Source organism: Canis lupus, chromosome 2 (assembly GCF_011100685.1).
Source record: "Canis lupus familiaris isolate Mischka breed German Shepherd chromosome 2, alternate assembly UU_Cfam_GSD_1.0, whole genome shotgun sequence".
NCBI lineage: Eukaryota > Metazoa > Chordata > Mammalia > Carnivora > Canidae > Canis > Canis lupus.
In genome coordinates, this window is record NC_049223.1 from 54,315,782 (window position 1) to 54,336,678 (window position 20,897).

Genomic DNA, 20,897 nt, shown 5'->3' on the forward strand with positions numbered 1-20,897 from the left:
TATTTCTCCCCAGTCTCTCTGGGATCACTAAGGGAAGCACTCCTCTTGACTTTCAGAGGAAGTTGTGAAAAAACATTAATACTTTATACGTTATAGCTTGTCTTGATGGACTGCAGAGCACCTCCTTTACCCATTATTTATTATTTTCAATTGTGCACCCACCAGGTGAAGGACAGTCTCTGTTAGCACCTTTATAAAAAAAAAAGATTTTATTTATTTATTCACAAGAGACACAGAGACAGAGAGGCAGAGACATACGCAGAAGGAGGGGAAGCAGGCTCCATGCAGGGAGCCCGATGCAGGACTCGATCCCAGGTCACGCCTTGAGCTGAAGGCAGACGCTCAACCACTGAGCCACCCAAGTGCCCCTGTAGCACCTTTTTTAAAGCAATGGATGATTTGCCACTCTCATTTTATTATGTGCTTAAAAGCAAGATGTACATTTGACTCTTGAACAACAAGAATGTGAGTTGCACAAGTTCACACATATGTGGATTTTAGAAAGTAAATAGGGTACTGTAAATATATTTTCTATTCTCTAGCTTATTTGATTGTAAGAATATGGTATATAACACATATAACATATAAAATGTGTGTTAAACAACTGTATCACTAAGGCTTTCATCAGTGATAGGCTATTAGCTTATCAACAATAGCCAAAATATGGAAAGAGGCCCAATCATTGACTGATGAATGGATAAAGAAGATGCGGGGTGTGTGTGTGTGTGTGTGTGTGTGTGTGTGTGTGTGTATAAAATGGAATATTACTCAGCCATTAAAAAGAATGAAATCTTGCCATTTGCAATGGTGTGGATGGAACTAGAGTGTATTATGCTAAGTGAAATAGGTCATTAGAGAGAAAGACAAATATCATGATTTCACTCATATGTGGAACTTAAGACACAAAACAGATCAACATAGTGGAATGGGGAAAAGGGGGAGGGGGAGGAAGCAAACCAGAAGAGACTCTTAATGATAGAGAACAAACTGAGGGTTGATGGAAGGAGGTGGGTGGGGGATGGGCTAGACGGGGGATGGGGATTAGGAGGGCATGTGTTGTGATGAGCACTGGGGGTTGTGTGTAAGTGATGAATCACTGAATTCTACTCCCAAAACCAATATTGCCCATATGTTAACTCACTGGAATTTAAACAAAAATTTGAAGAAAAAAACCCTCCTAAAACCCACAGTAGGCTATTGAGTTTTGGGGAGTCAAAAGTTACACATGGATTTTCAACCATATGGGGTGGGGCAGGGAGTGCTTCAACTCACCCAAGTGTTCAAAAGTCAACTGTAATGTAAATTGAATTGAAACTAGAAAGGCCAAACTAAAAAAGTGACATCTCCTGCCTTTGGTAGAAGAGTATAAACAAAGCCATATAGGAAATGGTTGAGAAACAAACTGATGCTAAAAACAGGTGAGAAAGAAAAGAGATCTCTAACTCTTTAAGAAAGAAGCACCAAGTGCTCTCCCTACAACAGATCATCTTATCAGATCTTTATCTTTTGAATAATTGGCTTGAAGACTACTGAAAAAACATTTTTTTAAAATTAAGATTTATTTATTTATTTGAGAGAAAGAGAGCAAGATGGAAGGAGGGACACATTGAGGCAGAGAGAAACTCTCCAGCAGATGCCCTGCTGAGTATGGAGCCTGACATGGGGTCCATCTCACAACCCTGAGATCATGACCTGAGCCGAAACCAAGAGTTCGATGCTTAACCAACTGAGCCACCTAGGTGCCCCTCTGCTGAAAAAAATTTGTTCATATTTCATCACCCAAATCAAGAAATGAAAAAAGAAAATATCTATAAATATCTATGACTTGGTTGAATCAAATTTTCTATCAAAACCTGAGTCATTCCATGAATGGAGGAAAGGAGGAGACTGGATTAAAATGGCCTTGGTTACAGTACCAATTGTTACAGTTGGTGAGCATGTTCAACAACCAGAAGCTTCCCCAAAACCACTCTCACCACACAAGGAAGGACACTACAAAGTCAGTATACTTTACCCCATTGTACAGAGGAGATCCTGAGACTCAAAGATCCCTGGTATCTTTCCTGAGGTCAACTAGATTGGGATGGGCAGAGTCCACGTGGGTCAGTGCATGTCCAAAGCTAGTCCACCCTCTCACCTTCCTATTTTCAGGTGAGAAAAAGATGGGGGAGAGGCAGGGGTAAGATTTAAAAATATATATTTATTTGAGAGAGAGAAAGAGAGAGAGAGAGAGAGAGAGAGAGTAGAAGGGGTGGGAGGAGAGGCAGAGGGAGAGAGAGAGAATTCAAAGCAGGCTCCAAGCTTGATCTCATGACCCTGAGATCACAGCCTAAGCCAAAACCAAGAGTCCGCCACTCAATCCAATGCACCACGCGGGCACCCCTGGGGTAAGCCTGTTTTAAGAGCGATGGCATATCTCTGTAATGAAATGCAATCAGACTGCACACAATATATTTTATAATAGTTGGAAAGAATGAGAACAACACTGATAATTGTGGGAATCCTGTAAAATCTGGGGAATACTCTTGGTTAGGAACATTTGAAAAATAGGCAGATAACTCTTCCTCTTCTAAACTCCTTTGCATTTTATTTGAGCACATCATCAACCATATTAGGGCTCAAAAGATATTTTGAACCAATAAATAAATTTGTACTGCTATTAAAATAGCATTGGCTTTTTGCCTCATGTTGTAGCTATTTCTATGTGCTTTAAATCTCCCTTCCTGGACAGTGTCTTCATATCAATGGTCTCTTGCATTTATATAGCAATTTATGGTCAAATGTTGTGTATATCATCTTACTGAGAGCAATTCTATGAGGTTTGAAAGGTGGGCATTCTTAGACACATTTTGAGGACTTTGAGGCTCAAAGAGAAATGATTTGCTCAAAGTCACATACCTGGCAAGGGAGAATGCTTGAACTTGAATGTAGGATTTCTAATTTCACATCTGTTTTCTTTCAAATACACAGAGTCCTCTTAAGGAAAACTGCCCCTCTGATTCATCATTGTAGTGTAACAAGCTAAGCCCTACACCTTACTCATGAAAATGTTCCATGAGTATCTGTTGGGTCATTTTTATGAATGAATGATCGAAGACATGAATGAAACCCTCCAAGAAATGGTTGAATGAGGTTTGCATTTGGGCAATTTGACTTTCAGATCTTGGTGGAAAATGTTCTAGTAAATTCCTCTGTCTAGTCACATTTCATTTTTTTTCTTTTTCTTTTTTCACATTTCATTTAAATAAATGTCCTTCCAGATGTCCTCAAAGGAGCTAGTTTCACCACACTTTCTAGTCGAAAAATATTTGTGTTTTGGTCCTTTCAGAGGCCATAAATCTCTCTAATCAGTGCCTAATGGTTTTTGGGATGACTCTGAGCAACTATCCCATTAATTGAAAGAAGAATGTTGTCATCTGCCACGGAGATTTCTCATTATGTTTCATCAAATTCAAAACAGAGCCCTGTTTGGAATTCTTTTATGAACAGTGTAATTACACCACATCCTATGGTGTTTGGAAGTAGCGCTCACAATTAGCATCCCTGTCATGAGTGGGAAGTGATCCGTGCTAAATAGGAGCTGGGCCAGATGGGTCTTGCTAAGACCCCTGCCCCTCCCCCTTCAGCTCCATTAAATTAAGCTGTCCCTACGTGTGCGCAAAAGACATAAATCTATCTTTTACTTCTGTGTGTATTAAAGAAATGCATCCGCTTCCATTAATTAAAAGTCAACTGCTCCTGTTTACGGTGATCAGGGTAGAAGACACACTTATGCCAGGGAATTTCAGAGAAGCAGGTCCTGGTGGATGCCCCAGTCCTCTGCAGGCTGTAAAGCAAGAACTCGGACATGAATGAAATGGTCGTTGCCCTAGAAAGTAAGAGCAGCATCCCAGCAAACCCAGGCCTCGATTCCCTGTATTGCAAAGCAGCCCCAACTTGGGAACACGGCTGATCATCTCCACGAGCATGGAGAACACAAGGCCCTGTCTGATGAACAGCAGCCATTGGGCCTGCCAGTCATGGTAGCAGTGTATACTTCGTCTTGGGAGCTCCATTTTCTTCCTAGTTGTTGTTTCTGATTTTCCTTTTCATTTCAAATTGCTCCCCTCCCCAACTCCCCATGAGTACAAACCTACTCATAGTCTTTTCAGGTACTCAGAGTTCTCATTTCTGTTATTCCCCTCCCTACTTGCAGTTGTTCATACATCATGTCACAACTATCTACACCTTAGTAAGAAGCTCAGCCAATATTTGGTTCCCCATATATATTATGTTATATATTGTATATCTGTATATAAATGGCATATGCTCCACACATGCAGCATATAGAAACATACATATAAAATAAGCATAGTTCCTCAATATGGGAAGAATATAGGTTTTGTGCCTGATTAGAGAACTAGACTGCCTTCTTACTTTTCAGTGTCCTTTTTCTGTCATGAAATAAATCTCCTAATAGACAAATTGGGGATAATTTTTAAATAAAAAGTAAAAGAATTTTCCCTCCAGTCCTATCCCTGAGAGTCAACCACCTTAAATATTTTGGTGTATTTTTCTCTCTTTTCTACTTTTAAGATCACAAAATGTTTGTTGCTTACAAAAAAGCATAGAGAAATGCTTACTCTTGTTTCAGGCATGATTCCAACAACGTTGGTTTGATTTCCCAGTCCACAGTAGATTAGAAATAGCAATTTTATGTATTTATTTTCAAAGATTTTACTTATTCATTCATGAGAGACACACAGAGAGAGGCAGAGACACAGGCAGAGGGAGAAGCAGGCTCCTTGCAGGGAGCCCGATGCAGGACTCGATCCCAGGACCCCAGGAACACAACCTGGGCTAAAGGCACTCAACTGCTGAGCCACACAGATGCCCCAGAGATAGCAATTTTAAAGCAGGGAGATCGACAAGGGAAGACAGCAGGTAGAAAAGAACTGAGACTTCCTAACTCTGCTCTTCTGTATTTATCCTCTTGCAGGCTGACGAGTGAGAAAAAAGACAGAGTCAGACATAAGAATCGGGGGCAAATAGCTCCTTGTACACAACTTGAAACTGAATCATCAAGACAAAGCAACCTACTGAATGGGAGAGGGTTTTTGCAAGTGATACATCTAGTAAGGGATTCATATCTAAAATATATAAATAACTATACAACTCAACACCCAAAGACCAACAACAATCCAATTAAGAAACGAGCAGAGGAACTGACTAGATTTTTTTTTTCCTGAAAAGACAGAGATGGTCAAAACAACAACAACCACCCATGAAAAGATGTTTAACATCACTCATCATCAGGTAAATGCAAATCAAAACCACGATGAGATATCATCTTACACTGGTCAGAATGGCTGGTATCAGATGGACAAGAAATAACAACTCTTGGTAAGAATTTGGAGAAAATGGAATCCTCATGCACTTTTGGTGGGAATGTAAATTGGTGGAGCCATTGTGGAAAATAGAATGGAAAATAGAATAGAATAGATGGCTCAGTGGTTTAGGGCCTACCTTCAGCCCAGGGCATGATCCTGGAGTCCTGGGATCAAGTCCCACATCGGGCTCCCTGCATGGAGCCTGCTTCTCCCTCTGCCTGTGTCTCCGCCTCTCTCTCTCTCTTTCTCTCATGAATAAATAAATAAATAAATAAATAAATAAATAAATAAATAAATTCTTTAAAAGAAAAAGGAAAGTAGAATAGAGTTTTCTCAAAAAACTAAAAGTAGAAAATACCATGCAATCCAGTAATTCTACTACTGGGTATCTATCTAAAGAAAATGAAAGCACTAATTCAAAAACGCATATGTACTCCTATGTTTATTGCAGCATTATTTACAAGAGCCCAAATATGGAAGCAACCTAAGTATCCCTTGATACATGAATTGAAAAAGAAGATGTGGGGTGTGTGTATGTGTGTGTATGTGTGTGTGTGTGTGTTGGAATATTACTCAGCCATAATGAAGAATGAGATCTTGCCATTTGTAGCAATATGGATAGACCTAGAAGGTATAATGCCAAGTCAAACAGGCCAGACAGAGAAAGACTTATGACTTCACTCACATGTAGGATGTAAGAGATACAACAAATGAACAAATAAAGGATGGAAGAAAAAGACAAACAAAAACCAGACTCTTAAATACAGTGAACAAAGTGGTGGTTGCCAGAAGGGAGTGGGGTGGCGTGAGAGATGAAATAAATCATGGGGGTTAAAGGGTACATTTACCCTAATGAGCACTGAGTCATGTATAGAATTATTGAATCACTATCTTGTACACCTGAAACTAATATAACACTGTATGTTAATTATATTTCAATAAATTAACAAATTTAAAAATAAACTAGAGAAGATCGCAAGGTTTGTGATATATTTTAGCAAACTTTCCATTGCCAATTCAGACCTTTGGAAATTTTAACTTTGGGAAGAAATAATACTTGGTGTATACCAAGTTGATATTTCATTAACTCTTTCACAAAATTTGTCTTCACAAGTGTGTGAGCCTAGGTTAGGCAAGCATTTTGCTTAAGAATATAAAAGCTGAGACTCAAATAGGCTTCAGGGTCTTGCCTGGGTTGGCCAAGCAATAGTTCTTTTGGCTCCTCACCTTGTGTGTTTTCTCCCCTGCACCGCCACCCTCCTTTCCTGGGACCCTTCTCTGGAGATCCAGGCCAGGGCACTATGAGGTCAAAGCCAAGAATACTGATTTGACAGAGGTGCTGGATGTGGTGTTTAGATCTCACACCTGAGGGCCAGACAGCCCAGGTTTGACTCCTGGCTCAGTTACTTATTGTATGTGACCTCTCTGAGCCTCAATTTTCCTACCTGTAGAATGGGGATAATATCCTACCTAATCTTAGGGTCACTGGCATATTTAATAAGTTAATCCAAAGTCCTTAGACAGATACTTAGTGCTAGGCGGTAAGTACAATATTCAGGACTCGACCTATAGCAGAATAAATGTGATTTTGAGAAAAAAAAAAAAAGGATTTAAGCATAGAAACTTGAATCATGCATTCTTGTCTTTCATAGAATATTTTAATTCTTCTGTCCTATTTTATTATTATTATTCTTTAAGATTATTTATTTATTTATTCACGAGAGACACAGAGAGGAGAGAGGCAAAGACCTAGGCAGAGGGAGAAACAGGCTCCATGCAGGGAGCCTGATGTGGGACTCGGTCCTGGGTCTCCAGGATCAGGCCCTGGGCTGAAAGTGGCGCTAAACCGCTGAGCCACCCGGGCTGCCCCATCCTATTTTATTATTAAGTAGATTTTGTTCCAACTTAAAATAGTTTATTTTTTAAAAGTTAACTGTATGATTCAACAAACAAACTACATTTGAGGTCCAGCAAACTGGTATAGTCTGTCCATGCTTTTGATTCACAGTGTGAGTCAAGTCTCTGTTTTCATCAAAGTTTGGGAACAGTATTGATGACATTTTAGTAAAAAGAAACTTTTTCACTAAAAAGTCTTAAGTATATTAACAAAGGCCATGCTCTACTTTCCACCTCAACTGCTACTGTCAAACCTCAGGAGGAGGGGTCTGGCTCTAGGGAAATAAAGTCACCACTTTTTTTAAATTATAAAAATACGTTTACTCAATATCAACTGTGCAATGTTTATAGGAAGCCTCAGAATGATCCTATTCTAGTGGCAGCTGGGATGGTTGGAGTTGCCACTGGGAAGCTGTCAAAAGTTCATAGTCGGTCTTTAGCAAACAAAAATTCTGATGTTATTTGATGCAAAACCCCTGGAATGGGCTGGGAAGCTGGGAAGGAAGGGTGAGCTGCATGGTGGGAACCAGTGAAAACATCTTTTCATGCCTATTATTAAAGCAGCTCCATAAGAACTGTACCTGTTCTTGTTCTGTTTTCTCCTAATTATTTGATTATTTCCATTTATGAACATAAATGCTATGTAATTATAATCATAATATGTGTACTACTTTGCATTCTTTATTTTTCACTGGGAAGCAATTTAAAACCATTTCTACAAATTCTTCCCTTTTTTCCTTTTTTTTTTTTAAGGCTTTATCCATTTATTTATGAGAGACAGAGAGAGAGAGAGGCAGAGACACAGGCAGAGGGAGAAGAAGCAGGCTCCATGCAGGGAACCCGATGCGGGACTCGATCCCAGGACCCTGGGATCACTCCCTGAGCAAAAAGCAGATGCTCAACCACTGGGCCACCGACATGCTCCCCCTTTCACCCTTGAAAATGTGCAATATTTTATCTTATAAATTCGGTACAAGTTTATGTGACCCTATCACTGGACATTTTCCAATATCTTTTTTTATGTATCGTTTTTTTCCTTTTCTTCTTTTGAGTTGTTACTTTGGCACCATTTCTCAAAGCTAGGATCAGCAGGTCAAATACATTTTTCTTTCTTTCTTTCTTTCTTTCTTTCTTTCTTTCTTTCTTTCTTTCTTTCTTTCTTTCTTTCTTTTTTTTTTTTTTTTTTCAGCAGGTCAAAGAATGTGAACACTTACTTGCAGTTATTGTCACCTAACACCTAAGACCCTGATAGGGTCTTCCCAGAAAATGTGAACAAACTCGGAGGAACTTGTGGAGGTGATTATTCATAAGAGAAAATGAAATAGAATTTTATATTTTCAGGAAGAGAAAGACAGGGTAGGAGACTAAATGAAAGAGAAAAAAAGACATGAAGAATAGCTTTAAGGGCCCTTTATAGATAGGATATAAATAGTCCTGAAGCCTATGAGGTGAAGCCAGAAGGGGTATGGAAAGGAGAATCCCGCTTCCCCTTTCAAGAGGAGACTGCTCACATATGAGGTAGGCGAATCTGTAAGAGTCCAGTGATCCTCCCCTTTTACTTCAAGTGTATCCAACGGAATCGTTTCTGTGCTAGGCCGCTGGCCAGGAAGTTCTACAACCAGGGCCTTGTGGTACTTTGGTCCCCACACTCTTCCCGGTTTATTCTTAAGCATGTGGGTGCACCCTTGATGAAGTGGGTACTTTTCTCATCAGGGGATTATGCAGTGAGCCTCACACGTCCAGCAAGTGACAGTGTGGATGTGGATGTTACCAGACGCTGGGGTTCCTGCGTCGAGCCATGTAATAAATGGAGGGGGGGGATCCCTGGGTGACTCAGTGGTTTAGCACCTGCCTTTGGCCCAGGGTGCGATCCTGGAGACCCGGGATCGAGTCCCACGTCGGGCTCTTGGTGCATGGAGCTTGCTTCTCCCTCTGCCTGGGTCTCTGCCTCTCTCTCTCTCTCTCTCTCTCTCTGTGTGTGTTTTTCATGAACAAATAAATTAAATCTTAAAAAAAAATGAGGTGGAAGATTCTGAGATTTAGTTTCCCTCTAGTGAACCTCATGCATATAACAAAGCACCCCACATTTGTATTGCCGACTGCATTGAGCTGAGGGTTCTCTTACTCTGATATTCCCAGGATGCATCACACTAAATGCATGGTTGTCATCTTCTGTTTGGTGATCCTTAAAAGATAACCTTACTATGACTGGTTTTCTTTCCTTCCCTTCCTTCCTTCCTACATTTTATTTATTTATGTGTGAGAGAGAGAGAGAGAGAAAGAGAGAGAGAGAGCAAGAAAGAGCATAAATTGGGGGGCAGGGAGAGGGAGCAGCAGATTCCACTGAACAGGGAACCTGACACAGGGCTCGATCCTAGGACCCCAGGATCATGACCTGAGCTGAAGGCAGACACTTGGCCAACTGAGCCCCCAGGTGCCCCACTGGTTTTCTTTCTTGAAGCATGTTGGAAACATAGGCATCGTTTTTTTCAGTCTGTAAGAATCCCAAACTCAAGGATGTGTTGAATTTCAAAAGCAACAGGTTAGATGTTTGTCACTTAAAATATATTATGAGTTCCCATCAGAAAAGATTAGGACATCTCACTTTTTAACCTGGTTTTACAGCTTTTAGATATTGTTCAGCGGTTCAAGTGTAGTGGATGTGTGATTTCATTTGATCCTCACAACATTTTTGGGTCAGAAGTATTATTAATCCATATATTAAAGATGGTTGGGGGGGAAACAGAAAAATAAGTCAAGTTTTTCTAAGTTTATGGAGCAAGTGAGCAGTGGAGCTATAGGCCTCTAACCTGTGTCTCTAGCCACCTGCTGTCCAGAGCAGCACCCCTGGCCAGGTTCCTGGTTCAACACATAAAAGGCTGTTTTACCCATAATTATTAATATAGTGATTTAGGAAAAATATTTGCTTCCCAATTTCAGGATGTGAGGCAAATGAGTATGTGAAGCGATCTGTAATCTAGTGATGTTAAAGTGTTCTAAGTTGGTCTTTTGAGCCCTTGGGCTCTCTTCCTGTACCCCTGAGCTCTTTCCACTGTCCCAGCTCCAAGTAGATTAAATCAGATTGTCCCGGTTTGTGGTCCAAGATTTTGTATTAAAACACACACACACACACACACACACACACACACACACACACACACACAAGACAAACAATATGGAAAGGTAAACCAATTTCCTGCATAAGAAAACAGCCTTACAACATAAAGATATCATTTTCCCCTAGGCCAAGCTTTAGGTTAATACCTCAAAACAATACTTTAAGAAAAAAATGTTTTTCAGTGATTCACTGATGCCAAAGTTTGCTGTGGAAAAACTAACGAGCCCGAACAGGCAGGAGCTTCTGAAAAAGGAAAGCAGTGGGGGATTTGCTTTAAGGGATTTTTATAACATATTCGGAAGAAGCCAGCTCCCTCCGTCTTCAGCTGGGCCCCTGCCTCACAGGCAGGCCTAAGGTAAACCTACAGTCAGGGTGTTTATCTTCATCAAGTCAGAACCACATTTTTGAAGAGACGAAAGTCTCACAGTGAACAGAGCACGACGAGCCAGACGTAGGAATGACTTAGTCCTACTGACTTTGGGGAGACAATGGCTGGAAGGATTGAGGAAGACCTTGCAGTGGGGGCGTGTAGAAACGCGCTCTCACATGCTGCCCACGGCTATTTATCCTCAGATGCAATTGTGTGAAAGACTTAGTGTGCAAAAGTCTTCCTTCTGGAACATCTATCTTCTAACCCTTCAACAATGTCATTTGTTTTTTCACTTCTGAACCCATCCAGGTTTTAAACAATTACAATTTCCCAAATCTCTCCATTTTTAGGAGCATCAGAGCCTTCAGGGGGGAACGGGGTGCAGGAAGGCATCCTCTCAGGCACCTGTGTCCAAGTGTCAGGTGGAGTGGCCCGAATCCACACACTCCTCCTCCGTGGCTACTGTCCCACCATAACTATTAAGAGCTCCTCCCACAGATGTCCTCATTTGTGCAGTAAACTCTATGATCACCCGATACAGAAGGCAAGGGCTACCTATATTTTAGTGTGGGAGGAGAATAATCGTGCCTAGATGACCTCAGATTCCTCTCTAGGATACAGAAGAGGGTCCCACACATTCCAAACTCTCTCAGCTTAACGTTGCTTGGGTTGACTCGAGGACCTTCTGGGATGCAGGCCTTTTGGCCTTGAGTCCTCACAAACAAGACGGGGGCCCCTGAGTGTTTCTCAAATGCACTCCCCCCTCCCCCAAGCTGCCGCTCTGTTCCAGTTACATAAACGGGTGTGGCCAAAGCCTAATCTTCCCGTGGGAAAGAAGGAAAGTGGAGATACAGGGAGAAATGCTCTTTATGACTGGAGATTTCTCCTCCATCTGTTTGTAATATGAAGGAAGGGGAAAGGGAGAAAAAAAAGGAGAGAGAGAGAGAGAGAGAGAGAGAGAAACAGATCGAGTTAAAGCGACCAGTGACTCCAGGGTCCTCCTCCTCCCCAGTCCCCAGGCAGGCATCTCAGGGAGAGAGAGGCTTTGATAGGAAGTCTGTTCTGGAAGAGACACTGCTCCCAGAGCCACCCTTCAGAGCTCCTGTGACGTGGCAGTTTCTATAGAGACGAGTCTCTTTCCTAGGAGAGCTCAGTAAGCAGGATACACAAAACCTAGCAACCAGTTGAAGGTTTTTTTTTTTTTTTTTTAATATGAGGATTTTCTGTACTTGAATTCCAAAGGCTCTCCCTTCCCTGGAAAGGCTGATTTGTGGCAAGCAGGAAAGGGTGGACTCATTTGCCTGGGGGCTGAGAATCTGGAAATAAGATTAGAAGGTTGTAGGTGGATGAGGGTAGAGAGAGGAAGGAAGAGAGTTTGCTCCTTACTGTGCCAGGGGGGCTGGTTTCAGCCTGAATTCATCTTCCAGCCTGCCCTAGGGGAGCCCAACCCCACTGCCAGGAGTCCATGAAATGATCCCCGGAGGGAGAAAACAAAACTGTGATTGCCTTAACGACCTCATTGTTGTCTTCCCTTTCACCTGCCAATCCAGGCATTTTTAGCAGGGAGAAGTCAAGTGCTCAGAGGATGCAAACCTGGAAGCTGTGCAACACGGGGAACCTGCTTACTTGGCATTAAGTAAATGCTCCATTTAGCTGACGTGTAGCAGCTCCATTTAGCTGCTCTTCCCATCACAGCAGCTCAAACATCACTTCTCAGGGAAGTCTTCTTTCTTTGTAAGAGATTGTGTTTGGCTACACGGAAAGAGACCCCACTGAGGAGTTGAACCAGATAGGGATTATTTTCCACCTAAGAAGAAATCCAGAAGGGGGCAGTTCTGGGGCCTCTCAGCTCCGCAGTGTCATCCATGTCCAGCTGCCTCTGTCTCCCTGCCTGGCCATTCTGAACATTCCATGCTCACGGTCCCTCCTGTGGTCAAAGACTGTTCCAACCCAATCAGCATCCCAGGCGGGATGAAGACGTGGTAAAACCAATGAGGAAGGGGCGGTGCCCACAGCAGGAAGCTACCTTTCACAGCAGATTTCTGCTTCTGCCTCCCTGAGTAGAACTGGATCATGTGGCTCCAATCTTCAGGAGGCTGAGATATAAATGGTTTTTGGTTGCTTTTTAGCTGAGCAAAGTGCCAATATAAACAGCGGCTATGTTTCAAGACCAAAGCTAAGAATAAGCACAAAGAGCTAGTGGCAGATGCCAGGGCTTCCCATCCTCTCTCCCCACCTATTACCTCCAGGCTGGGTTCTCTGTCTCTACTCTGTGACCTCGTACACTAGCGTGCTGATAAACGTTTAACTAGCAATCTGGGATTAAAAAAAGGGGGGTGGGGCATTCATTTGTAATACTTGCTGATTTCTGTGGTATAAATACCTCCATCGTGGCCGACTTCAAACTACCAACACGATGTCACTGAATACAGAGTTAGGAAGAGACACGCAGCCACACGTTATTCTATCTGGTATTGCAGATCCAAAAGCCACCATCTCAAGAGCAAAAATAATACTGGAATGTAAAATTATTCAGGTCTACATCTCTGTCCAACACTACGTATTAGAAATAGAGGAGCATGGTACAGCGTTCCTGGCTTAGGGAGCTCAGACCCACAAATCCTAGCTTTGTTTGGTTCTTGACCTGTGGGGCATCTTGTAGAAGATTAATATATGGTTGTCATTCTAACACAGCCCAAGCCTTGCTCACGTCTCAGCCCACGGCTTCAGCCTGTAACACTCAAGCAGGAATGAGACTGGAGAAAACTGGCACCTCTGCCCCCACCTCTTTGGAGATAACATAGCATTGGGATTATGGTAAGGAAGGAAAATAGAGAATGGCCTGGAAGATTACCGAACTGTGTTAGTACTCATTGCTGGCACCACCGCTGAAGAAAGAAGCTACGAGGTCTTCTGCATGTATCTCTCTGTTGGGATCTGACCTTGTGATTCTGGACTCTCACAAGTTTTATGAATCCTGCATTCAGCCAATTAGTTGGAAAGCTGTTCTTAATTTTCTGCTGTTGAAGCCAAACTACATGAGGCATGGGTTTCAGGATTTATTGCCTGTACACATTAACAAGTTTTCTTCTCCAAAATGAGATGCAAATGTTGCCAAGTTGACAGAGGATGAGGCTACCTGTGATGCTACCTTTTGGACTAATCACTGTAGACTGGACCATTTTGGATGCATTCAATAAAGCTTAAAGGAGCATATTGCATGCTTACCTAAAAGATAGTGAGCAGGACGGGTTTCTTTGTGAAACCAAGAGCAAAATGTGACTAGGAGCCTCATTTTCAGGCTGTGAGAAAACTCAATTTATCAAAATGACATCAGGGAGAGTCTGTGACTTGATTTATTTAAAATATTTATTTCTGAGTCCTTTCAGGAACTAGAAGGCTCTATAAAGAAGTACAGACTTCGTTCCAGGTCCCAATGTACAGCAAATGAAGGTCACAGTTATTGTGAAGGGGCCATTATCCAAACCTGGGGTTTTGACTTACATGGAAACCTCTAGGTAACTGCCATTGGCCATCAGTTTGAAGTGCCTAAGGAAGTGTATAATTTGTGATTTTCGCAGGCTAATAGGCAACACTGTCCCTCTCGTGTATAAACCTGAATTGCAGGCCCAGTGCCTTGGAAGGACCAATCAGCAAAAGGAAGGAGCTATGTCTTACAAATTCAAATACAATAATAACTTATATTTTTATAGGACTTATAATTTTAAAGTTTCTTTCACGTGCAATCTTTCTTTTGACTCTCACAACCATTCTATGAAAAACAGCGTTTCATTTTATAGATGAGGTTATAAAGGTAAGCTATTTATAGGACCATAGAGTTATTAATAGACTCAGGTTCCTGACTTTAAATTTCAGCCTCTTTCTACCACCATCGTGTTTCTTTCTTCTTCTGGACTTCAAAATGAGCTTGCTCTGTGTCCTGGCCAACTCTGGGAAGTAACTACAACATGAAAATGATTATGATTGTTCCTTGTCCAGCCAATGTATTGCCCCTGCCCTATGTAACAGCTCAGAAAACACTGGTTTTACAGGGAAATGCTTTAACTTTAAGAGATTAATAGTGAAAATTTCAGGTGCTACTGAAAACAGTGGAAGAGTGTTTTCCAACTTCCTGCTCAAACCTTGGAAGCCGGTTCCTATTTTTATCCTGAGCAGTACTGGGGTTGGAAGGAAACTGAAGTTCCAATTGTACCAAAACAAATAAAATAGCTAGGAATTGACTTAAGCAAGGAGGTGAAAGACCTGCACTTTGAAAACTATAAAAACAATGATGAAGACACTGAAGATGACACAAACAAATGGGAAAGTACACCATGTTCATGGGCTGGAAGAATTAATATTATTAAATGTCCATACTACCCAAAGCAGCCTGCAGATTCAATGCAATCCGTATCAAAATACCAAGAGTATTTTTCATAGAACTAGCACAAATAATACTAAAATTCATATGAACTCAAAGTGACCCTGAATAGCCAAAATGATCTTGAGAAAGAACCAAATTGGAGGCATCACAATCCCAGATTCAAAGATACATTACAAACCTACAGTAATCAAAACAGTATGGTACTGGCACAAAAACAGACACATAGCTCAGTGGAATTGAGAGCCCAAAAATAAACTCATGGTCAATTAATGTATAACAAAGGAGGCAAGAATATATAATGGGAAAAAGATAGTCTGTTTAACAAAAGGTGTTGGGAGAACTGGACAGCTACATGCCAAAGAATGAAGCTGTACAAAACTGCACCACTTTCTTCCACCATACACAGGAATAACTTAAAATGGACTGAAGACCTAAGTATAAGACATGAAGCCATAAAACTTCTAGAAGAAAACAAAGGGAGTCATTGCTTTGACATACAGCTTAGCAACATTTTTCTAGCTATGTCCTCTCATGCAAGAAAAACAAAAGCAAAAATAAGCTACTGAAAAAATCTTCTGAACAGTGAAGGAAACCATCCATTCAACAAAAAGACAACCTAGTGAATGGGAGAAGATAGTTGCAAAGGACATATCCCATACATACCAATAGGAGATTCATATCCAGGGATCCCTGGGTGGCGCAGCGGTTTGGCGCGGGCCTTTGGCCCAGGGTGCGATCCTGGAGACCCGGGATCGAGTCCCACGTCGGGCTCTTGGTGCATGGAGCCTGCTTCTCCCTCTGCCTGTGTCTCTGCCTCTCTCTCTCTCTCTCTCTCTCTCTCTCTGTGACTATCATAAATAAATAAAAATTTTTAAAAAATTAAAAAAAAAAGTTGATTCATATCCAGGGACACCTGGGTGGCTCAGCAGTTGAGCATCTACCTTCGGCTGGGGGTGTGATCCCGGAGTATCGGGATGGTATCCCACATCGGGCTCCCCTCAGGGAGCCTGCTTCTCCCTCTGCCTGTGTCTCTGCCTCGCTCTCTTTCTGTGTCTCTCATGAATAAATAAATAAAATCTTAAAAAAGGAGATTCATATCCAAAATATATAAATAACTTATACCACTCAACCCAAGAAACCCAAACAATACAATTTAAAAATGGGCCGAGGACCTGAATAGACATTTCTCCAAAAAAGACCTCCAGATGGCCAACAGACACAGAGAAAGATGCTCAACATCACTCATCACCAGGGAAATGCAATTCAAAACCAAAATGTGATATTATCTCCTACCTATCAGAATGGCTAAAATCAAAAACACAAAAAACAACAAGTATTGGAGAGGATGTGGGGAAGAGAAAATGCTCATGCACTATCGGTGGGAGTGCAAACTGATGCAGCCACTGTGGAAAACAGTATGGGGTTTCCTCAAAAAACTTAAAAGAGAAATACCATATGATCCAGGAATCACTAGTGGGTGTCTTCCCAAAGAAAACAAAAACACTAATTTGAAAAGATACATGCACTCCTATGTTTATTGCAGCCTTATTTAGAACAGCCACGATAGGGAAGCAAACCAAGTGTCCATCAATAGATAAATGGATAAAAAGGATGTCGTACATGTATACATACAATGGAATATTAGTTGCAAAAACTAATGAGATCTTGCCATTTGTGACAACGTGGATGGACCTCAAGGGTACCATGCTAAGTGAAATAAGTCAGAGGAAGACGAATATGTTATGACTTCACTTATATGTGGAATCTAGAAAACAAAATGAACTGGCAAGCAAACCAAAAAAGAAAAAAAAGAAAGAAAGAAAGAAAGAAAGAAAGAAAGAAAGAAAGAAAGAAAGAAAGAAAGAAAGAAAGGGCAGCAGAAACAGACCCAAAGAATGTTTTTGCTACATTGTACTACCCTAAAATAAAAGCTATGGATGCTGAGTATCCCCACTGCAGGCACATGTACACACACGTAACACACACTTACACATAACACAGGCACACATATAATAGGCTTCTTTCTTTCTTTCTTTTTCTTTCTTTCTTTCTTTTTCTTTTTCTTTTTCTTTTTCTTTTTCTTTTCTTTCTTTCTTTCTTTTTTTTTTTTTTTTTTTTTTTTTAGATTTTATCCATTCATTCATGAGGGACACAGAGAGAGGCAGAGACCCAGGCAGAGGGAGAAGCAGGCTCCCTGCGGGGAGCCCGACGGGGGACTCAATCCCAGGACCCCAGGGTCACGTCCTGAGCCAAAGGTAGACAGATGCTCAACTGCTGAGCCACCTAGATGCCCCATAGGCTCCTTTCTAAATGGATTTTCAACTTGTTCTTTTTGCCACAGGCCTTGTCTTGCTCATGACACAGAACAGAGTGGAAAGAAAGTGACCAGACAGAAACAGGGGCCCCTTCTGCAAAGATTCATCTAGGCTCAGGGCTGTGCCACCAAAGGCCCGACACGTCCACCAGGTCCCAGGCGCCAGCTACCGCCCAGCAGGGAGCATGTACTAGAGCGGGAGGGCCTGGCCAGCTCCCCAGAAGGGGCGTCTCTCCTTACCATGGAATTGCTCTGCCTATTTTTACATGCACAGCAAATCTCTGCCCCCAACTTTGGATGCAAGGACTCTTCTCCAAGTAATGAGGTGCTTTTCAGCATGGAGCTGCCAAACTACAGCTTCCCAAAAAAGACCCTGGGTAAAGCTGTGCAGCCTGTCCTCATCCAGGTTCCCTGATTCTGCAGGAAACTCAGAGGAGAGAGGAAAGTGCCTGGGCAGCCCTTCACCCGAAGCCTCAGTCACTGGCATAGCGTCTGCCTTGCCGGGGCCACTGCCAGGGCTAACCCAGGGGGATGGAAGCACTGTATGTGTGTGGTTGAGGTGGAGGGGTGCTTCGCATACTTTAGCCTGACTTGTTTTCCTCAAATCTGTATCACTCATCTCATCTATCCCAGAACCAGCCCATGAGGTACATGCTTTGGGCAGTGTGAAGAGGGTCAGAAGGAAGGTAGCTGAATAGTGAAGAGGAGAAGAAATATGAAAACACTTCAAAGAGAAAGAAAGATGTGAGTAGTGGCTTGAATGGAGAGACCAAAAGAAAAAAATTCTCCTTCAGTTACCAGGCGTACTAAATGGACAGGCAGCTGGTCAGGATGGAGACCTCCACGCCTACCTGTAGCCCGGAATAGAGGGCTGGGGTGTTCTGTTTTGCTACTTACTTAAGCAGGAGGGAGACCTTGAGAGCTTGCTTGGTTTTTATCAAATACTTTTGCTGATTAAAGAGGAGAGGGTGCCTGGGTTCTTTAACTCCTCTGGCCTCTACCAAATAGGGCTGGTAGATGAGATGCACAAACATTCATCTGAATATAAAGGGACTACGGGAGCTGTGGCCCTAAGGTCCCAACCCAGCAGGCACCCAGGCTGGCGCTTACCTCTGTCTTAAAGACGCTGAAGGCCTGGAATCTGACCCGGGAACAGAGTGCAAGCATGAATCCTAGGGCAGAAGAGAGCTGGGAACCACTGGCTGAGGTTACAAAATAACTGTGCTTTGGGTGCAATCATGGTCTGCTAAGGAGCTGCAAAAGAAAGATAAACACATCTGTGACTCATGCTGACCTAGGGATGGAGCCCTGGGGAGGCCTAGTAGTGAGAAGGGAAGGGGGGAAGAACCACCAAACAGGCCTGAGGTCAAATGACCTTGTGGCCTGACTCTAAGCACCCTGCCCCCTGTCAAGTTCCTGGGCTTGGGCTGATGGTTAAGCTCTTCCAAGGAAAATAATGGTCCTTCTGGGTAAGAGGCCAGCTTGTGAGGGGTGCAGAAGAGATTCTAGCCCCCAGTTGAGGAGCCCCAACACCAATTCCGAGTAGAGGCCAGAGCACAGAGGCTTTCTTGGATGAGGGCAAAACCTTGGCTGGATCGTGGCCATACCTCTGGACTCAGCCAACAAAACCAGAGGAAGCTCTGAGGGTCTCAACTGAGAAAACAGGGTCTTTTCTTTGTGCCTAGTTACTCCTTTATTCTCAGGCACAGTATCTCCCTCAAGAAAGAAGAATCTGGAAAATATTAATGATGCAACTGTGGGTTCCCAAGCCTACCCTTCTCATTTTACAGTTGAGGAAATGGAGGTCAAGGCCTCATAGCCAGTGGCAGAGTTAGGACTAGAGTCTAGATTTCCTCGTTTTCATATTTGCTTCAGTGCACCCCACCCTGCTACCTCTACTTTGTGTCCCCTGCAGGAATTTCTTTTTTTTTTTTTCATGTTGTATCCTCTTTATTTATTTTTTTAATTTATTTTTTATTGGTGTTCAATTTGCCAACATATAGAATAACACCCAGTGCCCATCCCATCAAGTGCTCCCTTCAGCCCTGTAGGAATTTCTAGCCAATCCACCAGGCTCTGTGAACTGAGAATTTTTTAACCCACCTTTTTTTTTTTAAAAAGATTTTATTTATTTATTCATGAGAGACACAGAGAGACAGGCAGAGACACAGGCAGAGGGAGAAGCAGGCTCCCTGCAGGGAGCCCGATATGGGCCTTGATCTCAGGACCTCAGGGTCAGACGCTCAACCGCTGAGCCACCCAGGTGTCCCTAATGGACTATTTTTTTAAGAGTAGTTTTGAGTCTACCTCAAAATTGAATGGAAGGTAGAGAGGTCTCTCTCTCTCTCTCTCTCTCTCTCTCTCTCTCTCACACACACACACACACACACACACACACAGCCTCCTCCATTATCAATATTCCCCCCGAACCCACCTCAGGGTGGTCCATTTTTGACCAATATTAACCTACACCAACACATCATAGTCACCCAAAGTCCATAGTTTACGTTAAGTTTCCCTCTTGGTAGGTGTGTTATATCATCATACAGAACGGTTTCACCACCGCCAGCACCACTGCACGGAGAATTTTCATGACAACTCTTGTTAATAAAGAACCAATCATAGGGCTTAGCTTCTGTGAGTATAGGACTCATCTCTGGTGCACACTCGTTTGGGTGCCCACTGGCTTGAAGACATTCCTCTCCCCCACATTCCTTGTTGGCACCTTGGATGGAAGTGCTTCCGACACGCAGGCTCCGGATTAGGATGCAAGCATGTCAGTCTGGCAGACAAGATCAAGGCAGGGCCAAGCTGTCATTGTAGACAAAGTTTGTCCTTGGAAGCTCCCACTTCCACCCCCAGAATACCTATGTGCATGCACATGCCCTCTATCCCTTTCTTCTAGTACAATCAACTGCTCTCTATCCTTCCTAAGGATCTTAGTGACCTTTGCAACATCTTCTGTTCTATCAAAAAACAAAATGTTTCTGGGAAGGAATCCAATGCCAATTATTTGCTATTCAGTGTTGACTGAAGCCATCACATTTTTGTTCCCAGGGATGTGTGCACCATGGGCCTTGGTTCTCCTTGTAAAAAGAAAAGTTTTTGTGCTTTAAAAATTTCCGGTACCTTTTAAAAAAAAAAAAAAAAAAAAAAAAAAAAAAAAAAAAAAAAAAAAAAAAATTTCCGGTACCTAAAAGCAGATGGGAAGAAGGAGGTTCTCCCCTTGGTCCTTGAAATCACCCCAAATAGTACCTGCTGCTTCTGCTTTGCATAGCATAGGTTCTGGCCTCCCTTCAGCCAGAGATAATAATGAAGAGCCAGAGCTGACACAGGATGTAAACAGAGACGGGGATTTGAAACAGAAATGGTCATTGAGCAGGGGGTGGGGGTGGGGAATCCCTGGGTGGCTCAGTGGTTTAGCACCTGCCTTCGGCCCGGGGCGT

The 20,897-nt window shown here is 42.5% G+C and overlaps 1 long non-coding RNA gene across 2 annotated transcripts in view; it reads right to left on the minus strand.

The window, feature by feature from the left end:
* LOC111092539 overlaps positions 1-20,897 on the minus strand; it is a 54,956-nt gene that overhangs the window by 19,354 nt on the left and 14,705 nt on the right. Inside the window, exons 2-3 of one of the 2 annotated variants that reach the window (XR_005355656.1) lie at positions 18,562-18,705; positions 15,924-15,985 (exon numbers count right to left, since the gene is read on the minus strand). This is a non-coding gene — a long non-coding RNA (uncharacterized LOC111092539). Of the gene's footprint in view, positions 1-15,923; positions 15,986-18,561; positions 18,706-20,897 lie in introns of those variants that run through there. The other variant, XR_005355655.1, reaches the window with a different exon arrangement.